Source organism: Chelonia mydas, chromosome 2 (genome assembly GCF_015237465.2).
Source record: "Chelonia mydas isolate rCheMyd1 chromosome 2, rCheMyd1.pri.v2, whole genome shotgun sequence".
NCBI lineage: Eukaryota > Metazoa > Chordata > Testudines > Cheloniidae > Chelonia > Chelonia mydas.
The window spans coordinates 67,918,980-67,941,750 of NC_057850.1; the positions used below are offsets into that span (position 1 = coordinate 67,918,980).

The 22,771-nt window shown below is 42.7% G+C and overlaps 1 long non-coding RNA gene across 1 annotated transcript; it reads left to right on the plus strand.

Moving 5' to 3' along the window:
• The first annotated feature begins 10,219 nt into the window (after positions 1–10,219).
• Positions 10,220–21,547, plus strand: LOC122464474. The gene is made up of 3 exons (XR_006288532.1): positions 10,220–10,423; positions 20,331–20,487; positions 21,323–21,547. It is a non-coding gene; the product is annotated as an uncharacterized LOC122464474 (long non-coding RNA).
• Positions 21,548–22,771: the final 1,224 nt, after the last annotated feature.

Sequence of the window (22,771 nt, forward strand, 5' to 3'; positions counted from 1 at the left end):
GGATTTAAGCTGTCATCGCTCTTATCCTTGAATATTTATGCCATTCCCTCTCCACACACCCACACACCTCAATCTTCCAATTACAGCCAGGATCGTAGTGTTAAAATCTCGTTAAAATTAGCTGCCAGGGGTTTCTCTCGATGTAGACAAAGGTCTCACCATGCAATAAGGCATCCGGAGGAGGAGGAGGAGGAGGAAGAGAGGGAGGGAAGCCTGTCTGAGGAAGTGGTACTCACAGCACTGAATGGATTTGGGAAAGTCCCGTGTTTCCTGAACGCGGCTCCTTCGCATTTTTGGCACCGCAGGTGTTCCCAGAAGACGCAGCTGTGTAACGCGGGGCAGGCCAAGCGGCCTTCTAGTAAGGCACACAGCTGGCCGGGAGCTGCGGCCTGCCCCCAGGAGACCAGAGTCCCTATTGGGAAGGGGCTGATGTTTGACAGAGGGGCAGCTGGCAAAGCTGGAAGAAGGGTGGTGGCAAAGTTAGGGCAGAGCCTGGGAGCTGAAAGCCAAGGGCGAAAGAAGGAGTTAGGGAAGAGAGAAAAGCCTGGAAGCAGTGAGAGGGGCCTGGAAGCCTTTGGAGACTAGAGCAGGGAGGGGTGGGTGGGAGGGGGAAGAGAGAGACACAAAATAAACATTACTAAGGGGATCAACCAGCCACATCCGAAAAGACAAGCTCGGAGTGAGACGATTTCGGGTTAATTCTGCCCCCACCACCGCTGCAGTTGACTTATTTCAAGGGGCAAACACCCCGCCTCTGCACTTTTGGGGGGAGGAATAGCTCAGTGGTTTGAGCATTGGCCTGCTAAACCCAGGGTTGTGAGATACCTCATGGGCTGCCAACACTGGTGCAATCCTTCCCTGACACTATGCAGCCGATGCTAAGCAGCAGTGAAAAGGAAAGAGAAATGGGGACTAACGCCACGAAAAGGAAACAAGTGAAAAGCGAATAAAAAGGCGAGGGGGAAGCAGCCAGAGTTAAGGAATCTAGCCAGCTCTGAATGCTGCTCGCAATAGCAGAACTGCTATCCAGGGTTCTGAAGCTTACGCGTGGCAAATTGCGTTTGCCCTTTGCTGAAAACTGCTATTTATGCTATTGCTTCAGGGTTGCAACTTGAACAAACACACAATAGTTATCTCCGGCTGTAGGGAGCCTTGACATGGCACTGGACCACCAAGCTAACTGAGCCTCATGCTGTAGGGCAGAGGATGGGGCTTTTCTATAATGGCTTTTTTTGTGTGCAGCTGCCTCGTGAGGTGACATCAGAGCTTCTCCAGTTTTCCTAACAGAGAGTTCTTGTGTTTTCCCAGTCCAAGCTCCAAGCCTGTCAAGGCCCAGGAGCGCTCCAGGAGACAGACAGACACTTGCTTCCCCAGGGTGTGAAGTCAGCACTGTAAGCTCCCCACACACCCCGATATGTGCGGAGGGTGACACTCTTTCAGAACTCAGGCATCATCGAAAGCCTCGACGTGCATTAATGAGGCAGGAGAACACGGCTACGGCGTTGTTATTACAAGGTTAAGCTACTTGTCAGATTTGAGAACTGTAGAGAAAGCTGCTATTCCTTACACTCACAGGAACCGTGTGGTTGCTTAGCAGCAAAGCTTTTCTTCTAGGTATGATCAATAGGAAAGGCTAAGCTTGGGGAAAAACCCAAACATGCTGGTGAATCAGCCATAAGCAGCCCCGTCTTGACGAGCCCAGATGAGGCCGAACACGAATTAGCCTTATGTGGAAGAACTCCAAATGGGCAGGTTAAGTGGCGCCCGCTGTGTCCGAGAACAGGAAGCAGCGTGCAGAAGGCTGGAGCAAGTTAAGCCATTGATTTCTACCCAATCTGTTAGCAAAGGAGAGGAACTCTCCGTAGGGACTCCTGCGCTGGTGGAAGGGAGAGACCTTCTAATATCCCTAAATCTGCAAACTCCTGTTGATTATTGTAGTGAATCTCTTTTTGTCAGGCTGGAGTAGTTAGGAAAAGGGAGGAACAGAAGAGGGCTGGTGGGTGAACTCATCTGTGTGTCAAAGCCCCAAATGCTGTTCCATCTGCTAGGACTTCTCCAGAGGTACTGCTGTGCATGTCTTGTGAAAAAACTAAAGGAGATCTGAGTTCTTTCTGTGTGAGAGAAAGGTGGTAGGGTTGCATCACTGTATTGGCCATACCTTTCTGGTTGGGCATTACCGTGAACAATCCAAAATATATTTTATCAAAGGGTTTGGGAGAATGGGCTGGACTATATTTCCAGGTGAAAATAATATAGCTTGATTTTTACCATGTTAATATTTCTCCTTCATGAACCCAAAGAATCACTGCTGTGTATGAAGCTCCTCTGTAAAACCCCTGCAAAGTGTCCATTTCATATGGAGCACAGCTCACCATTGTGATGTTAATTATGCCACTCTGCATAGTTATTAAATCCTACTTGCCACCTAGGTGATCCCACATGTAGAGTTTTCAGTGGCTCTGAGGTTTGCTTGACAACAATGATAACAGAACTTGATAAGTGTATGGTGGCTATAGTATGATAAGATTGCCTACAGTGGCATGTGGCCCATCTGTGATGGCTAGTAGCAAATATCCCCAACAGTTGGAGAGGGATGCTAGATGTGGAGGGCTCTGAGTTACAATAGTGAATTCTTTCCCAGGTGTCTGGCTGATGGATCTCATTAACATGCTCAGGTCTAACTGATCAGCATATTTGGGGTGGGGAAGGGATTTTCCCCCATGTCAGATTGTCAGGGACCCATTTTTTTGGTTTTGTTTTGTTTTGTTTTTTTGCATTCCTCTGCAGCATGGGGGCACACATCATGTGCTGGTTTGAACTAGAGTAAATGGCAGAGTCTCTGTAATTTGAAGTCTTTAAATTGTGATTTAAGGTCTTCAGTAAGTCAGCCAGAGGTTATGGATCTAGTACAGGTGTGGGTGGGTGAGGATCTGTGGCCTGCAATGTGCCGGAGGTCAGATTAGAATGATCACGATAGTCCCTTCTGGCCTTAAAGTCTATGATTAAATGACACTGTCTCTATGATGAGAGGGTGGGAAAAAATAGGGAAAGGTTTAGCAATTATGCCCTAGAGATTATTCTGTGGTGAATCTTCAGATCAATGGAAAGACTCCCACTGACATCATCACTGGACTCTGAATCAGAGCCGACTCAGCCTGTGGGAACCAATCACGGACAGTGACATTTAGGACTTAGCTGAAGTATTTCACTTAAAGCCTATCCAGATTAAGAAACTAGGTTGTGTTTTTAAATGTTAGCTAACCTACTTTTACTTATACTTATGTAGAAAGGGTTTAACACCTTTAAAATGTGTTTGCTGGTCACACATCATCCTAGGCTTCCCCCTAGGGTGGACCATCACCAGTTAACACATTTTGAAACAGGACTATATTTATCAACATTATATCTACGACATAAAAATATGTTAGTTAATATGTCCTGAAAGGCTACCCATTCTCCCATTGTAGACAGACCCTTACTTTCTTCAGGTTTGAGCTGTTCAATGAAGCAATGGTGGGTCTTTGGTGACGCTCTACATGCACTGCAATATCTAGTAACCTACTGAAAACGTTTGCATTATTAGATTGTTAAGATTTAGGAATGGAGTCATCACACATGGATTGTATTTTAAATGAAACATCATCAAAATCCAATATTGACAGTTCCTTGTGCACCATTCAAGGTAAATATTAGATCAGGACTCAATTTCAACATCAGTATTAATGAATAATAAAGAACAGCTCTATAAGAGTATTAGAAAATCTCCCTGTAAAACTTTGCTGAACATTAGCAACTAAACCCATACAAAGCTAGTGATAACACACAGAGAAAATAACTTGGAATTTAATTTAATTTTAGAATACAGCCCTTTTCTTCCATTTTGGAATAGTTAGGAATGGACGTTACTGAAAGCCACACCAGTATATCAGATTGTTTTATGTTTTCCTTATACTCGGCCTAGCTGGTTCAGTCTCCAAAGGGTGGAACTGTCAATATATTTTCATCATTAGGTCCTCCTGGGTTGAAGTGCAGAAAATAGTTATTATTCCAAGGTATAAATGCAATCCCTTGGGTGTTTGTAGCTGAAAATCTTAAGATCAGAAGGATCATAAATAGGGTAATATAGAAGTTGAACCTATAATTCTAATTACTGTGTTACTTTCTGATGTATTTTAATGTTCAGTCCATCACACTTCAAGACACAGCATAGCAGCCATTTTTAATAGTGTTAGTATAGCTACCTGGGGCTCATACAGTACTTGACTTCTCCCTTGCCTAAACAGATTCCTATTAGCCTATGCCTGAATGAAGAGTGCAAGACTGGGTCTTTGCAGGAATTAGACAGTTCTCAATATTTCTTATTTGGTTAGATTAGTTAATTTAGAGAGGGATAGCTCAGTGGTTTGAGCATTGGCCTGCTAAACCCAGGGTTGTGAGCTCAATCCTTGAGGGGGCCATTTAGGGATCGGGGGCAAAAATGGGGGATTGGTCCTGCTCTGAGCAGGGGGTTAGACTAGATGACCTCCTGAGGTCCCTTCCAACCCTGATATTCTATGATTAAGATGATTCATAGTGAATTTATGTAACTATTTTGACATAAACTAAGGGAGCCATTATTTTGTCCATTTATGTAGACATTAAAATGCCCTTAATACAAATCACTGTAATGATTAACATGAGCTTTCAAATGGGAAATGAGAGCTTTCAGAATTAAAATCTATTTCAAAGGTATTTTAATGTCTAAGTGCCAGCAATTCTTTCTTATATGTATTATTTTGTTCATGAGTGAACTCATAAATACATAAAATGGGTACATTTTAAAGAGTGTATTTTAAGTTACCATAATTGCATGAGATATTACAAGAAACGCTTTGAGCATATTTAACATTTGCATTACATCAAAGCTAGTAACATTCAGAGTGTCCTGTCTTTCCTTAATGAACCTATTGCTAACTGATTTTACATGGAAGGCAGTTGGATACAATACTGATGGGTGGCAGCACAAAACCCTGAGTGAGGGATCATAATAAAATCTGTCTTGTAGTAGAGTGGAACTCCAAAGTTCCCATTAAAATCAACACGAATCTTGTAAATGGATTGAATGATCCAGCCTATACAATCTAACAGTAGAGCTATGTGGGGTCATCTGCACATCAAGGGATTGCATTGCACTATGTCTGAGGACTGCCTGTTAGTACTTTATTTTCATAAGCACTGTAACAACATAGAAAAACAACTAGAACCAATTCATTACTTCTGGAATAAGGACTTATTTCAAACAAAGTCCTTTTGTTTTCAAAGGGTGAAATTCACCCCTGTGCCAAAGTCCAGTGCAAGGCCAATTGGTTCTCAAAACAAGACTTAAGTGGGACTAATGTGATACATTGTCCTTGCGTTAGGACTTTGTCCAGGTTTAATTTCACCCTAAGGGCTTGTCTGCACTGGGAAATTACATTGTGTTAGCACATGACCTTGAGCAGTCATGGTAACTAATATGGCGTTAAACATGATTTAGCACTCAGTGTAGACAGGGGCTTTCTGCCACTGGCTTCAATGGGGCCAAGATTTAACCCTGAGTGTTTAACATGGGATTAGTTGTCATGACTTCTCCAAGTTGTGTTCTAGCGTGTGGTACTTTCCAAGTGTTGACAATCACTAAATGAACGTTCTTCCAAAGTTAGTGATTTCTGTTATGCTTACCAGATGTCTTGTTACATAGTATTTTGCCTTTGCTGAAATCTAGAAATCGGTATGGGAAGATGCAACTCTGGACACATCATACATTCAACACAGTAATTATAATAGTGCATCTTCAGTCATCTTTAACTGTCACCTGTAAAACAAATTTCTTAAGATACATCAAAAACATGAGCCCTCACTAAAAACTAAGTGCGTATCTGCAGCTGGTGTAAACTGTCATAGCTCCATTGACTTCAATGGATCTCTGACAATTTACATTAGCTGGGGACCCAGCCCAGAGCCTATGGCAAGTGCGAAGTTTGACAAGTAACCTCTGCTGTTTTCAGTCACAAAACAGTGTCTTTGCCACTTTTGCATAACACAAATGGATTACGAAACTTACAAAGCAAAACTTTGAGCACCAACTAACTATTAGAAACATCACCTCAAAAGACAAATGTTTCAGAATGTTATGGGTAGTGAATGTAGGGTTTTAGAACAGAAGAGTTAATTCGATCTATGATGATGATTGTTGTGCTACTTATTCTGGCCCCAGTCCAGAGCAATTAAGCATGCAGATAACTTTAAGCCAGTGACTAGTCCTACTCAGGTCAGTGGGACTGCTCATGTGCTTAATACATTGTTGAATCCAGGCATCTGGCAGACTGACAGAAGAACCCTGAAGTCTGTAGCTTAGATTACGCAGGAGACAATCGTCTACAGAGAAATTGCACCCAGACACTTTTTACAAAGTTGAATTTTTGACTAGGTACAATGGCATAAAATTACTCATTACTTTCACTGCATTTCTTATGTTTGTAAAATAGAAGCCCTGCTAGATTTAGTAGAATCTATATGACATTTTTTGCATATTCATTTCAATAAATACATATTTTTAAAATATGTAATGCAGTTACATTTAAAAAATCATTATATTCATGTGTGGCCCAAATACTTTTTATTTTTATTTTTGGATTTTCTGGGGGGACCATTAAAAAACCTTGTAGATTAAGTCAAAATTATTTAAAACACATTCTCCTATTATTGCAAAGTTTTGTTAGCAGGCCCTGATGGCATCAAATATTATAGTAAAGACTTGACAAAAAATGGTCAGAAAATGCCTATTTTACTTTAGGTTTCAGAGTAACAGCCGTGTTAGTCTGTATTCGCAAAAATAAAAGGAGTACTTGTGGCACCTTAGAGACTAACCAATTTATCTGAGCATAAGCTTTCGTGAGCTACAGCTCACTTCATCGGATGCATCCGATGAAGTGAGCTGTAGCTCACGAAAGCTTATGCTGAAATAAATTGGTTAGTCTCTAAGGTGCCACAAGTACTCCTTTTATTTTACTTTAAAATCCAACAATTAACAGAAGACTGTTAGAGAATGGATTGTGGAATATTATGTTATTAATTTAAATAACCCTTTTTACAAGATTCCAGCAGGTGTCACTATTGGTCTACAATTTAAATTCTAAAGAAAAATCAGTTGAGGATTAATGATATTACATGCCATGGTACTATTCCTCCTTGTGCTGCTAGGGGCCCTCTTTTCCTCTGCATACCATGGGTGTTATATCTGCTAAGTGAGGGGAGAACAGAGCACTCTCTCTTTTCATCGTTAATTGGAAAAAAAAAATTAAAATTAATTAATTAAATTAATTAAATTAAAATATATTCATATAGTCAAATCTGAACAAGTAGATACACTGGGCATACCTTCAATGATTAATCTCACCCATACAAATTGATGTTTGGTTATAATCTGCACAGATGAGAGAGTAGAGGCAGAAATTCAGAGGAGCTACCTTTCAAAACTATTTATAGTAACAATGGGAACAAAGAGCATGATGGTGAAATTCATTGGTAGAGCACACAAGGAATGAAAAACAAAAAGAAATGATGAGTATTTGCTTAAGATCACCAAGAGAGAAAGAGAGGGAGGAGAAATTTTCTGAACCAATTCTCTGGGCTCTCTAGGCCTTAATAAACTATTTTAACTACACAGAGAGCTGGTAAGTAATAAATACAGCCAACCACACTATTAAATAAGTTTCCTAAATTAATGTGATGGTAACTTGTGGATCCAGAAAGTACAGACTCCAACCAAAGCAGAAGCTGGCCCAGCTCTACTCCTGATCGTGAGGAACCTTTTCAGAAAATGAAAATAATAGAGAAATTTGGAACCAGTGCTCTTGAGCAACTTGAAGTTAGCACAGGAGAGGATCAGTTGAAGACACGATTGCAGAACTTGGCAATACAAGGGCATTACAGTCTGATGCTGTTCCATAGACGCCAGTGGCAGTTTTGCCAATGACTTAAGTGAGAGCAAAACCAGGCCCATTTCCCAAAATTTCTGAAATCAATCAGTTTAGCAAGGTGGGTGCAATGGGAGGAAGTATAATTTACTCATGTAGGAGGTGGCTGGAGACCAGTAAAAGACCATAACTACAGTGAAATATACTAGTTTGCTTGAAAAAGAAGATTGACAGGATGAGCAGTAGCCAATGAGGGAGTGCTTAAAGATTTGAGGTTAAAATTGGTACCAGAAAGTAAAAAGTAGAAGGCAAACAAACAGGAATACTTACTCAGAATTGGTAAAATGTGGTAGGAAGAGCAAAGCCAAGCCATACCACTCTTCCTCCAGCCCCACAGAGCACAACAAACACACAAAGCGCAGGCCGATTCTGAACTCTGCCTTGCAGTGTGTCTTTAACATGTTTAAGAGAAGTTTGAATGATTCCTGCAGGAAGTAAAGATCAGGATAATGATAAAGAGCAGCTAAAATAATACTGGGAAAAGTGAGCACTGCCGATAAATCTCCTGGGGTAGAAAGAGAAGGACTGTACCTAACAACACCAAGGATTATGGGCCAAGTTCTCCTCTTTGTGGGTTACTCCTGCCTAGGAGAGGGGAAGCTCCTTGAGTTTCTGTTAGAGATAGGTTGGCAGTGCATGTCTCCCCCACCCTTCCCTATGCACACTCAGAGAAGCTGGGAGTTCACTGCATCTAAACCATGTTTGCATTATGCAGAAGTAGAAAAGAGTGTTTTGTATTGGAGGCAGCACAGGTTAGTTTCATACTTGTCATTGACTTTGGAGGAGATCCTCAGCTGTTATAAATAGCCAGGGGTCCACTGATGTCAACAGAGCTATGACAAGTTTTGCCAGTTGAGGATCTTCTCTTAGTTTTCAATGAGGGGCAGTGTCTTTGATGTCTCCTTTGAAATCCATGTGTATTTTAAGGGATCCTTTGGAATCAAGAGGTCCCTTCCTTCCCCACAGCTGCTCAGAGACACATATCTTTGAACAGGCTAGAACATGCTGCTGTCTCCATGGCTGCCACTGGAATACCCTTAAATATTTCCCTAACCATGAAGGAACAAACAACGTACATCACTACATGTTCTAGGCCAAATTCTGGGCGGCTCTTGAGAGACACAGGACAGAAGGGCTGACCATTGGGAATTGGGAGCAAAGGTAGCTTTACTTCATCTGGGTTCTGGGCTACAGTAGGAGCTGAAATATGTCCAACATGAGCGAAATTCTGGTCTCCTTTCCTGAGCTGCACTGCAGCCCCAAATCTCCATAACCCTGGGCACTAAGTATGGTTACTGCCTCACCCATACCAGGGCTTGTGTGTGTGCATGTGTCTGTGTGGGGGTGAGATGGGGAGGGTCATTTACATTGCTGCTATGCTTTCCTGAACTACTGAATTCTCCCCAGCCCCTTGTGGTTCATTTTAGCCCCAATATTCGGTCAGAATAGTGTAAAGGAGCCAGGGTGAGTCTAGAATGAACCTATTTGCAGTAGCTTATACTTACTTCCCCCAAAGGGCTGGAGAGAACCCAGTAGAGTTTGGCTTTTGTTTAAATGTAGCTGTTTACAACCAAGTGTGTATTTAAACCAGGCATTGAGAGACTCTAGACACTGAGCAAATGTGGTGATTTGAGGGTTTGGGGTTGTAAGATTTTGATGACTCAGCGTACTACATAAGCACACTGGTGCTGATCAGGTGAAGCACTGAAGCATGTGCTATTCATGGACTTAATATTAAGCACATGCTTATTGATTTATTTAATCAGGACCTCCAGGAAGGGTAGTCAATTATATCAGCTGATAACCAATTTGCAGAATCAAATATTCCAACTAACAGGTGGAAACTTCACTTTGAAGAAACATCCTTGGCATTCAGGGCCATGACTCACATATTAATTTTTCAACTGGAGAATGAGCCAGCCTAATCCATGCTCAGAGATTCTGGATATAAACTGAGATACACTTTTTGCCCTCTTGTTTAGGGCCCAAGTCACATGCTACAGAAACTCAGTTTATTGAGGTGAGGCCTTTCAAGCAATTAACTTTAACTGTTTAACACAACAGGAGTTGGCAGGTATAAAAAGGAGAGAGAGGAGCATGACAGTAATCTATATTGACCTTTTCCCTGGTTTATATCACTGATGTCATTGGAACTAAAAATCCGCCAGGACTGGGGGCGAGTCTGTGATGGGATGTATAAACCTCACACTGGAGAATGAGGGATTAAGGAGCAGCTCTGGGCCCAGGTGACCCTGCTTGGCCACACCTGCAGAGCCTGCGTAAGCTGGAGGTAGAGCTTAAAAGGGGGAGCGGAGCAGGTCAGAAGAAAAGAAGCAGTGGAAGGGAACAGAACTCTGGCCTGAGGAAATCATTGCCCCGGAGCACCTGTTGCTTGAGACCTGACCAAGCTTGCAAAGGAAAGACTGGTGACTGTTAGGGAAGATTTGAAACTTTATTTTTGATTCAGTTCTTTAATTTACTGTGTGGGGTGAAAAAGGGACTCAGCTAGGGAGTGATCTAGGGAGGCAGCTATGTAGCACCCAAAGGTGCAGAACTTGGCTGTCCATCATCAGGCCCTGGATTGGAGCTGGTATAGAGGGTGGACCTGGGCTCCCTGTATCAACCCCTAGAGGTGGGGTAACAATAGACGTCTACCCTTCAGCGGGGAATCCAGATGGCGAAGGCCCTGTGCCCAAAGCTAAGGGGAGAGCCCGGAAGCCCTTGTGGGCACCAAAAGCTTTTCTATTATTGGATTCTCTTTTGTATATGATAAAAGGAGTGGATTGGAATGTGGGACCCAGACAGGGGGCTGAGCTGCAATAGAAGGGACTGATCCTACAGTAGCAGAAAGGGGAGATGTCAGGGAGGGGGACCGCTTGAAACTCCCTGTGGCACTAATGGTGAGAGTTACTTTTCAGAGTCTCACAGCCTATTCCTTTGGAGGTCTGAAAGGTATAAAAACCATCCTCTTATCTGTACCTTTATGGGGGAACTCAATAAGAGAATCCACAGAGATTCCCTTTCCCAGAGGTCCCTCCTGTGGGTTCTCCCATAGCAGAAGTATGATCTGGGGTCTCCTTTAAAAAAGATCAGTTAAGGTTAATAAGAGACAAGAACCTATCACATCATGTACAAAAACCAAGCTCTGAAAACAAACAAGTAAATGAATAGTTAAGGATATTATAAACATGACATGGATCACAGTAAATGCCTACAAGTTATTCACATATAAAATAAGCTATATTTCCTCACAACACAACAACCTAACTCTGATCCATAGATTTTTGTTCTTGATTTTGATATCTAAATATTTTTTCTTTAAAGAATACATTTAGGTAGAACATATCACTGTGAGCAAGTGACTTCCCCATCCATTGCTCCAAAACCACAATGCACACAGGTTACAGCAGGCCCAAACTTGGGGATTTGTTTTATTTACAGAAGGACCTGAAAAGTAAATGAGAGACAATCCAGCCCAAGCCTTCCCCTTAGACTTGGTTGGTCCTAACATTTCTCCATGTGAACTAGTCAGCCCGCACCCTAGATCTTCAGTCTCTGGAGAGGCACTCCCACCTTCCTAAGATGTGAATGGGTTAACGAACCACTTGCAACAGTGAGTGAGCAAAACAAATGTAACATCTTCCAGCCGGATCACCACCTTTTAACTGGGTAGAGTTGTCAGGCAAGCATTGCTTGTCTGTTGTAGTCAGTTAATATATATCTCAACTGACAGTGGAAAAGTTGTACTTATAATGGTTCTTTCTGTAGGATAATATTTTATATATATAAAATAGTGAAATTTGATAGGTATCTATACTTGCAGCTGAGGCTGATTATTGTTTAAATTGTCATGTTTAAGTTTTACTTTGTTCAGAAATGTTCCATGCTGTGTTTCTGTCACTATTGATGAAAGGATAGTATTCAGTTTGACCCAGGAGTTAAGGTTCTTCAATTGTGAAGACAGGTGTACTTCCATATACTTGATCTAAATGCGTTTTCACTTAGTGTGGGATTTATGGTGACCTTAACTCTTCTTTTCCTGACTTTTCAGGGCTCTGACCTTGTACTTGATGTGATCGGTACATACGTAGCAGTCACTAAGTGTAACGGGGCAGGTAGGGCCGGCTCTAGGCTTTTTGCTGCCCCAAGCTCTGAGAGCGCAACTGCCCAAGCAAAAAAAAAAAAAAGCCAGAATGCCACCCCTTGAAACGAGCTGCCCCAAGCACGTACTTGCTTTGCTGGTGCCTAGAGCCGGTCCTCGGGGCAGGACTCACTACCTCAGTGCCTCCTGCTGGCAGTGCTCAGAACTAGCTCTTGGTTGTCAGTGCACCTTCCCATAGTGGTGTCTCACCGCCATCACTGCTCCGCCTCTAAGACCTGTGTCGCCCTCATCTGGGCATGGCTATCCAGCTATGCCCCACTCCACTTTCTCCCCCCTTCCAGGGGAACCGGCAATCTCTAGTCCATCCACTTGCCACTGTGGCTTGCTGCAGCCTTCGGTCTAGCCCCTCACCTCAAGGCGTAAACTGCAGGCCAAATATTGGCCACCCCCTCTGTGGCAAGTGGGGGAAAATGGGGGGGGGCAGGCCCACCCACTACTCCAGGCCCCAACCCAGGGACCCCATAGTTGGCAGCCACATAGTGCCGCTCCTCCAACTCCCACCAGCTATTTTCCTAGACCACTTCCCTGGAGCCCTAGTCCCTTCCTAGCCCTTTGTCTCAGGAGCCTCCATCTGGCAGTCTTCAGGGTAGAGCTCTCTATTACTCCCGTGACCTTGTCCAGCACTGCTCTATCCAAAGTGTTCCTCTAAGGCAGCCAGCTCTTCTCTCTTACACTCCAGGAAGAGACTGCCCCATCTCTGTTGAGCAGCCCTTCTTATATAGCCCTCTCTGGCCCTGATTGGCTGCTCCAACAAACCTTCTCCTGATTGGCTCTCTACAAGCCCTCCTTCCATTGGTTGGGTTTTGTGCAGCCTCCCTGAGGTCTGCTTTAACCCTTCATCTACCTGTGTGGGGCAGCTGGCCAACCACACTAAGCAACCTTTAACAGCTTTTGAAATGAAGATTTTTGTTATTAGAATTTCTTGTCTCTCATTGCATTTTTTCTTTTGAGTAAGCAAATGGAGATGCATCTTTTTTTTAAGATACTGTAAATAAATGGGATGGAAGAGCCACCATATTATTAAACTAAATGAGTGAGCAGTGCTGAGCTGTTCCGATCGAGCTTATAATGCTTGAACTCTATAGTTATATTCCCCTAGTTGTTAGGGAAAGAATCTGCCAATGAAAATGCAATCCATGACTACAGGGTATTTGTAAGGCTCATGGAAAGCACTTATTAGGCAAAGGGCATTTACAAGTAATCTATCTTTGCTTTGGCTCTTGAAAGGATTCATTAAGTAGAGCAGGATGGCCCATATCTTTGGTCTCTACTCTGCTATGGCACTGCATTGGCAGTGCAAAGGGCCTGGAAAGCTACCCTGCCAAGGCAGATTGGAATTTCCCTGACACTGAGAAATTCCTGGTTGGTGTACAGCTGACATGACCAGCCTTATGCCTCCTGCTCCTGGTCCCAAGAGGTGTGTTGGGGATGGAATGGGCATGACCGGAGCACAGTGGGTGCTGGTGAGCCCTGACAGCATGCTGGCACCATAAGTTAGAGCAGCTCTGAAGATGCTCTGGCTGTGGCTCTAGGACTGAGGACACATAAAGGTACTACATTTTAATTCAATATTTTTCTTGAATGCCACTTGCTTCCATATAGCCATCCACCCAGACATGAGGAGCATGCCCCACAGTATGGCTTATCCCCCAGCTTGCCCTGGACTCAACCCAGGCAGACTTAGGTAGGAGGGACTTCAATGGTTCCTTCCAGGGGGAAGAGGGGGGGAAGTAGCAGAGCTGCTGATTTCTCCCCTGTACCATCAATTCAGTGTTACTGGCTTCTGCTTCCCTCTTTCTATGTTAGTGGAGAGAAGTGTTTAGATTTTCCATATCTGCATAGTTAGTCTGTTCAGAATTCAGGCTGAATGAGGAATTTAGTAACTGACATGATATTTTGTTTCACTTAAATAGGCCTGTTTATAGTCATTAAAACATAAACCCCTTTGATACAGGGCAGTCTAGGATTGGTTTGCTGAATAATTTATGGAACCATGTTCAGGAGTCTGAATTAGTGTGAAAGAGGGTTATATTCTTTGACAGTATTACCCTAATTAACCCAGGATTTAGCATATTTACATTTCAAAGGTACATGGCAAGAGGAGAGAATTTGGGGGCTATTTCAAAGATAAAGTACATCAATCACACAACTGTGAAAATAGCAAGACTGCAAATTTGTACAAAATGGTCCTGAAGACTGGATAGCTTACACTTAATTAATATGCAAGTAATCTGCCATTAATGTGCATAAATTATTACTCTATTTATGCAGCGATTACCCTTTAATTATAGCCTGTAGAATTATTACAGGCTCTCAGGCAACACTGAACAGTACATATAGTCATAAAATCTCTCAGAGCAGTTCTTGATGCTAAAGTAAAAGCCTTTGTGAATCAAAACGTCTTTTGTTTAATTTTTTTTATGTTCGTGCAATTGCAGAATCGCTTTGAAAAAAGAAGCTGCGATGAGCTCTCGTTGTTTCTGCCTAACAGAATCATCCCTGTACAAAGCTAAACATCAGCTCTTGCATTCAGACAGAAGTGCGAAAGATCAAAGCGCCTCATCCCTCTTAAAGGAGCTAAAATTAAAGTGTTTCACTTGACAGGAATACATTGGGATACAAAGCACTCTGAGACAAGCCCTGTGTTGGAAAACTATCTGTATGGGGATTGCAACCAAGTGGTTAGAGCTGAGGTCAAAACACTTGGGTTCCATTTCTAGCATAGCTATTGATCTGGTATGTCACCTTGGACACATCACTTAGCTAACCTGAGGCAGGTTAACATGAAAAACATATTTTAACTAACGGTAATACTTCTGTTATCACATATGAAGACTTAAACCTAAAACTCTGTGCCCTACTAGAGTACATCGGCTTAGTACAGAGGGGTTCTCTGTAAGCCTGCAGAGAAGGCATTCTCCTCTCTCCAGGGCATAAAGGGCCTTGGAATGGCTCTGATTGCTAGTGTGGCCTCCAAGCTTCAGTAGCTCCCAAGCATGCTTTATTTTCCTTATGTGACATGGTACCAGAATGAACAAGGGAGTCTTGGTCCATGATGGGGTTCCTGGGCACGACAGTAATAATCAATAGATTGTGGTTTGTGGGCATATAACTGGAAATAACAACATGAAATTATGAAAGGAAAGTTTTATTCTGAGTACCAGGAAAAGCTTCCTCCCACTGATGTAATAGGCTGTGGAGTAGCCTCCTCAGGAAAGTGGTGGAAACGCTGCCATTTGGGATGTTTAGTTACTATATGTTTGTACTGTAGGTAAATGAAATTGCAGATAGCACAAGTCATCTTCTTACATAACCAGTAATAGTGAGGGCCTCAATTTTACAAGAAAATACAGCAGCAGAACTGGGGCTGTGTAGGTCTTGGGTCATGGTCTGGATAACACACAGGAAAATGTACTCTAGGGAACAACCCTGCCCTGGCCTCAGGGAGATGGAATGGATATCTAATAGCCATTTCCATCTCTAACTTCTATGATTCTATGACATGCATTGGTTCCGGAAACAGCTGGTTCATCCTTGCTCTATTGGCTCTACCCCTTTACAGCTTGTCTCCAAACTCTCTCCCTCCTGCCTCACTGGTGCTTAGTGAGTCTAATGGAGCTGGGCTTTGCAGTGCAGAGAAGGTATGGATCCCCTGCATGTGTTCCAGGAATCAAGTTGTCTGCCCCACAACACAGTGGAGCTGCACCAATTCTGAAAAGTCCAGAGCTCTAGAAGGATTTGACCTCTTTCCTTTGCAACTGCACTCACACCCACGCTCCACATAGATAATGTTGTTTCACACCCTCAGTCAGCTTTCAAACCTACAGCAGACAGTTATCACCTCTGGGAATTGGTTTTTAACTAAAGAAAAATACTTTAGCTCCACAGTTTTACAAAAGGGTGGTTAATGTTGCACCCTTGAGTGATTTCTGTATTGCCCTATATCTGAACACATCCCACATACCCATCTTCATACATTCTCTCCAGGGTATATTCTTGACACGTATGAACAGAACACATCTGGGGGTTATGTCAGTAAAAATCTGGATCTCTTCATCTTACTATATATTCTCCTAGACCACCATGCAACTGTCTTATTCTCCTCAATTGATTACTATAAATTAGCTCATGCAAGCGTAATCCCTTTTTCTGAATTAAACCGTTTTGTTTAATTTGTTTGAAAGCAACCCAGGAAAATTTGGGGGAAAACTGATCAGTTCCATTTTCATTGCAATTACAACATATGCTGGAGATGAGATTGCAGCTGACTAGATTCAGTAAAAAGGAAAGGCTAAATGAATAGAACTTTAGAGAATTCCAGGTGACAAGTCCAATTATTGGTGTGAATATACCAGTGCTTTCTTATTCTTTTCAGACACCCCCTTTTTTCCTACTTTTCCACCAAGACATTTGGATAACTCTGGGCTTGTTCTTACCTTAAAAAGCTGCCAAGCTTCCTTGGAGTCTTCCTCATTTTCATTCTTTAGGGTTTCCTTTGCCTTGTAACTGTCTGCATTATTGCTGTGTGCCCAAAAGGGGAGCAAATATTGCCTCCACATTGATTGTATAAAGGGCTGTCCCTGGATTTGATTCCACAATGAGCGCTCTTGGAAAAGCACTATCCTTTAACTAGGAAACAAAACCAAATCCCAAACATTCAGCTGAATGGCAACAGCATCAGAAGAGTTAACTTCTTCCCTTACATACATGGGCAAATGTCTGGATCTCTTGCAGTTTGCTGGGTCTTTACTGCAGTATTGACAGTTGTGCAGACAGACATGCTAATCTGCTCTCTAAGATCCAGTGCCTTATCCACAGAGCATTAACTCATGGCTCCTTGCAGTTTAGAGATTAGATTTACTATTATGTATGTCTTGATATGTTGAGGCAGGATTCAAAAGGAAGAAGTGCATACATAGTACCTTTCAGGAGATGCAGGCCTTCTTCATAAACCTTGAATACAACTGCATTGTACAAGTAATGGGTTTGATTCCTTGAAGAAAGAAGGAATTAGACATGGAGTGACACAGTTCTGCTTTGCATGCCCCATTAAATGGGAGAGTTCAATTTAGGTCAATGATATTTATCAATCACATGGTGCCCAATTTACTGAACAGATGGTCTAGTGTTAATCCTTCTAGTCTCAATGAAAATACCATATTAGCAGAAGCTATCTTTGCAGATAGAGCCTTAAACTACATTTAAAGACTGAAACTTCAGGCAGATTATTAACAGATCCAGATCTTGTCTTTATACATGTGACCAGGGTGTATGCGGATGAGCAGAACACATTCATTAATTAGCTGTGTAAGAACTGGCATTCAGTATGCATGATTTATTTATTTGTTCTGATATAAAGTTTCTGAAATAAAGGTGGGAGCAGAGTGGAGAAAGGAGGAAGGAATATTCCACCATTGCTAACATTCCATTCAGATTGTGTAAATGTGATTTAAACTTCAGTCTGTTAGTAATACTCTTATATTGTTATCAGTTGGAAATAACTACTCCTTGATTGCCTTCTCACCTTTGTTAGGAGGCATCAAGGGACTGCTTTCTCAATTGTTTGAGTTTGCCTGAGTGAGATCAGTTACATTGGAAATCATTACTACATGCTATAGTCCAGTATATTAATCCAACTATTTTACTAAGCTAGTGAGCTGCTGGTGAGGCTTACCAATAGGTTTGTATTGCATCCTCTGGGCCAAATATATTTTCTGTGAGGCTGAATGGTGTTGTTTTCCCCTTGCCCCCCAGCAGGGGAAGCTAGTGCTCTGGACATCTTCATATAGAAGAGAGGATGAGGATAGAGGACTTCCAGATGGGAGGTCTCTTTTTCTCCCACCAGGTGCTGCTGCTGCTCCACCTACTGGTAGCAAAGCAGTGATGCCAGTTAAGAACCAGCTCCTCCTACTGCTTCCACTTCAGATTTCTCTGTCTCGTGAAATATTACTTCACAAGCCAGTGAAGAAGCAGAAGGAAGGGGAAGAGGGTTTCTCTAAGACAGGGAGAGTGGGTGGAGAGCACGATCCGTTCCCCTTCCTCCTCCCCTCCCCCCTTAGCCCCCCCCCCCCCCCCCCCCCGCTTTCAGTGGAGGAGAGAGACCACTGCTCCCGGTTATTTTAGCCCCCAATTCCACTTACTTCTCAAGGTTCTAAGAGTTATTAATTTTGTTCTGCTGCTGCAATTTCACAATCTCTCTCTCTCTCCAGCTCTCATTTCTATACAGCCCTGTTCTTTCTGTATAGTACTTTACAGGACAAGATGATTGGATCCTGCTGAATATCTGGGGAGAAAATGGGAGATTTATTTATTCTAATCAAAAGCAAATTTATTTTTCTGTAATCAATACATCTTTCTTTTATGCAGAGTAATTTATGTTGGTCTCATTAAATGGTAATCCAGATTTCAGTTCCAAAGAAGTTAGAGCTCAGTGGTTTGAGCATTGGCCTGCTAAACCCAGGGTTGTGAGTTCAATCCTTGAGGGGGCCATTCGGGATCTGGGGCAAAAATTGGGGACTGGTCCTGCTTTAAGCAGGGGGTTGGACTAGATGACCTCCTTAGGTCCCTTCCAACCCTGATATTCTATGATTCTATGACTGATGAGTGGATTTTTCTTGCATGAAATTCACAAAATGTATTAAATTGGCTTTATCAGATCTTTTCAGGCCAGGAACTGATTTATTTAGGAGTTAATGAGGCAAATGGTAAGTCCTAGTATCTGAGGAGTCTGTGTGGGTGGGGGGTAAGGAATCCTCTCTCCCAGGCAGCAGAGCAATAGTGGAGACACTCTATGCCCTGGTGTACACTACGAGTTGCTACTGTTGCCATACTGTAGTCATTAGTTTGCCATACACCCTGAGTACCCCAATGAATGGTATAGAGGGAATGGTCGCAGATTTACCTTCTCTGGCCCATTGGTCCTCTTCGCCCACAAAACCTAAACCACCCTACACAGTGGGATGCAGCAAGTCACTGTGGAGCCCAATTCCATTATGCAGAGGGGTTATAGGTTCCTAGCGCAAAGCCCTGGTGTCTTTTCCCTTTGCACACTGGAACTAGAGTGGCTTCACTGTAGCCAGGGCCTTCTGCACCATGCAGAGTGGGGCAGGGTTTATTTTGTTGATTAAAAAATGATCACAGAATAATGACCTCCCAGAGCTACATAAACATTGAGGTGAAAACAGAATATGTAGAGCAATAGACTGCGGTGGCTCAAGCAGTAAGAAACCTGCTCACTATGGACCAGTTCTTGTTTTGTCTGAGGAATGACAGCATTTGCTGAAGCCTCCCACATAAGGTCACAATGAAAGTTATTGTGTGCCTCTGAGAAGAGATCTCTTTGAGCCCTAGGTGGGAGGAACGGGGGATTACAAAGCTGCCAACTGCTGCACCCCATCCCTTGTCTTCCCACATGCAGAGCCTGTCACTCCTGGGGAAGGGAGAATAGCTCTTGCTGCATAGGATCTTAAGATCCTGCAATGGGGCAAATATGAAATCAAGAGGAACATTTGATTAAATGGAAAAATCAGAGGCAGAAAATAGGGACTAATTGAGAGCAGTGGGATGAGCTAGGTGCTCAAGCATCCCCAACTACTCAATGTGGCACCGCAGCTCCACCTCTAGATGAGAAATTTTGGTCATGGTTCAGTGGGTCAAATCTAGTGTGTGGAGGAGTTTTGGCTGAGTGTCCTTGAATCCTTGGGTAGTCAGCTTGGATCTGACTTTAAAGGCATTTAGGCACCTAAGATGCAGACAGGCACCTAGTGGGATTTTCAAAAGCCTTCTTGCTCCCTCATTGCATAAATTATTGCATAACCCTGACCCCAAAAAAAAAAAAAAAAAAAGCCCAGAAAGGAACCTCAGGTGTTAGATTATTTAGCAAAAATCTCTAAAAATACTTAAAGCAAATACATCTGTCATTTGCTCATCTGTAGTTGAAAAGTGTGTGTGTGTGTGTGTGTTTTCTTAAAGCTAATTCCATTCATTTTGTCTTTAGAGTGACAAGCCTGTTATGTGCTGAGCGCACTTATGAGTGGGAACTTTTCAGGTTCAGGCCCTTAAACATCTGTGATAGGCTCACTTTCAAATAAAGGCAAAGGCAGGCAAATTCCCATGAGTTCTCTTTCAGCATGCATTCAAGACGGATTCTTACAGGGTTTTTTCTTTTTCAGAAGGTGCTTCCGGAAAAGGATGATCTTGTACATGATGCACAGAACTCCAAGATGTATATTTTAAATTCAGTTTGCCACAGGCTTTCTGGGTGACTGCGAGTGACTTAATATCTCTGTGCCTTATCCCCGCCCCCCATGGGGAAATCATATTTTGATGGTAGGTTCATCAATGCTAAAAAGCACTCCTCTTTTAGTGCCTGATCCTGGCTGTTTAAGTCAATGCGAATTATCAGGCCCTTAACGAATCACCCTAGGGCAGGAGTGAAGTTTTGTTACAGGTTTTAGATGCAGCAGAGCCTGAAGGAAATTGTGCTCTGTGTGCTTTTCCAGTGCACAGGCACCACTCTGAAAGTGTAATCCTTTTTAATATTGGGAAATGGTTTCCTCTAGGAAATAAGAAAAATGTTCTATCCAACCTCCCAGATGGGTTAGGATAAGATTTCATTAGGAGGGAAGAGGTTTGTTTTGCACTGCTCCTCAATTCCTCCTAGTGGACAAGTGGATTAAAGCTTTGCCATTTTTGGTTTCTTTTTTTAATGTCAAGTACACTTTGTGAACTGTAGAGGTGTGCCCTATTACCCTGACCTTTTAAGTCTACTTTATTTTGATAGGTCTTCCAAATTATTTCTCCTACACCGGCTAAAAACCGCTGCAGACATGTAATGGAAAGCCAGGCAAGTTATAAAATTCTGAAAAGGTCAAATGGCACAAGTACAGTATGCTTCTGCAATTCACCAAATATATAGAGAGAACAGGGATACATTGTTTTTATTACAAGAAAGGGAAGAGAACAGAAAAAAGCCTTGTGATCTGACTGCCAAGACTCTTATTGCAGATGATGAATCATCCACCTTCATTTAGTCTAGGGTTATGCTTAAACTAGCTTACATTTTTATTCTTTACAATCAAGCAGTTTGCAACTTTTATTCTTGCTCTCTTTTATTTCAACTTTTATTCTTGCTTCATCTTTTTCTTTGTTTTTCTCATGGCAGCAAAATCATCTATACATTGTGACTCCACACAAGTTGTGCTGTCAGTGGTTACTAGACAAACAATGATCTGACCTTGATTATTTGAATGGTAACCTGAGTGGAAAATGCAGTGATGTATCTGGAGTCAGGATCTAATCCTTCTGAAGGTAACCCTTGTCAAGGTACTCTTTTGAGAGTTATGTAGCACAATGAAGGCACTGTGTCACAACCTCCAGAGATGGTAAAATATGATAGCTTTGTTTATTTTCCATATTTTGGCTGAGGAGAATTGCCTTTTGTTATCTTGTGCCTTTGAGGGCTATTATGCCTGTAGTTACACACGGGATTCCTGTAAGTGCTCAATACAGTCTTGCTTTCTCAAGCTTGGCCTATACTATAGTTTGGTCGACATAAGGCAGCTTACATTGACTTAACTCTGTAAGTGTCTACACTACAACATTGCTCCCACTGATGTAAGTCGTCCACTACCCTGACCTAATAACTCCACCTCCCCGAGAGGCATAGCACTTAGGGTGACGTAGTTAAGGCGACGCAGTGTCTGTGTAGACACTGTGTTACTTACATCACCTTGCCATGGGCTGTCAGCCCTGGGGCAGCTGGGATCCAGCTGTGAGTCCTAGGGTGAGGGGAGGGGGGAAGTTCTGGCTGTCAGTGACCCACCAACTTAACTGCATGGAGCATTGTGGAAGTGCTCCTGGTGAGGACGTACACCACTGACAGAGGGGGCATAGTGTGGACATGAACCTCAGTAGTAATTACTGTGGTAACTGTACGTCGACTTAACTTAGCTCAACTTAATTTGGTAGTGTAGACAAACCCTTAGTCTCCAACCTCACAAAGTGTTTAAGCACATGCATAACTTTGAGTTGAGTGGTGCTTTGCAGGAGTCTCATGGTAGACACATTTATGCGTGTTCTTAACTGCTTTGCAGGACTGGGTTCTAAGACAGCAACACATTATTGACAGGTTTCAGAGTAGCAGCTGTGTTAGTCTGTATCCGCAAAAAGAAAAGGAGGACTTGTGGCACCTTAGACTAACAAATTTATTTGAGCATAAGCTTTTGTGAGCTACAGCTCACTTCATCGGATGCATTCAGTGGAAAATACAGCAGGGAGATTTATATACACAGAGAACAGGAAACAATGGGTGTTACCATACACACTGTAAGGAGAGTGATCAGGTAAGGTGATTACCAGCAGGAGAGCGGGGGTGGGGGGAAAACCTTTTGTAGTGATAATCAAGGTGGGCCATTTCCAGCAGTTGACAAGAACGTCTGAGGAACAGCCAGAGTGGGGAGGGGAAGGGGGAATAAACATGGGGAAATAGTTTTACTTTGTGTAATGACCCATCCACTTCCAGGCTTTATTCAAGCCTAAGTTAATTGTACCCAGTTTGCAAATTAATTCCAATTCAGCAGTCTCTCATTGGAGTCTGTTTTTGAAGTTTTTG